The sequence below is a fragment of the Malania oleifera genome, chromosome 7 (assembly GCF_029873635.1).
Source record: "Malania oleifera isolate guangnan ecotype guangnan chromosome 7, ASM2987363v1, whole genome shotgun sequence".
Classification (NCBI taxonomy): Eukaryota; Viridiplantae; Streptophyta; class Magnoliopsida; order Santalales; family Ximeniaceae; genus Malania; species Malania oleifera.
The window spans coordinates 41,373,785-41,374,632 of record NC_080423.1 but is presented as its reverse complement, the minus strand read 5'-3'; positions in this window follow the sequence as shown (position 1 = coordinate 41,374,632).

The window sequence follows — 848 nt, the reverse complement described above, 5'->3', positions numbered from 1 at the left end:
AAGTCGCCACACCATACCACCCCCAAACTAGTGGCCAAGTGGAAGTGTCTAACTGTGAGATTAAGACCATCCTGGAGAAAACTGTGAGACCAGATAGAGAGGAGTGGTCATCTTGGTTAGATGATGCTCTCTAGGCATATAGGATGGCTTACAAGACTCCTATTGGTATGTCTCCATACCACTTGGTCTACGGTAAAGCTTGTCACCTTCAATCGATTTGGAACACTGAGCATATTGGGCCATCAAAAAGTTCAATTTTGATATGGATGCTGTAGGAACTCATTGTGGTCTCCAACTTAATGAGTTGGATGAAGTTTGAAATGCTTCATATGAAAATGCCAAGACATATAAAGATAGGACGAAAGCTTTTCACGACAAACACATCGTCTTAAAATTTTTCGAACCACACCAAAAGGTATGGCTTTTCAATTCAAGATTGAAATTGTTTCCGGGCAAGATGCATTCCCATTGGCATAACCCTTATGTTGTGACCCAGGCGGTTCCTCATGGGGTGGTTGAAATAAAGGATCCCATGACTAACACAATTTTCAAGGTCAATGGTCAGCGTTTGAAGCCATACATTGAGGGTATTACTGAAGGACTTGTTGAGAAGGTATTTCTATGTGACTCGATATACCCACCTTGAGCGTTCACTGCGTTTGGCTGAAGACGAGAAACTTAGCGTTTCTGGGAGGCAACCCGATGCCTTCCTTTTGAATCCATAGGTTGTATAGGGTAGAATAGGTAGGGTTTAGAGTTTGTAAAGTAGGTTTTAGGATAAGTTGGGGGGTTCGACTACTGGGGTGACTAGAATAGGAAAGGGTGCGACATGGTCGAGATAGTCAAAC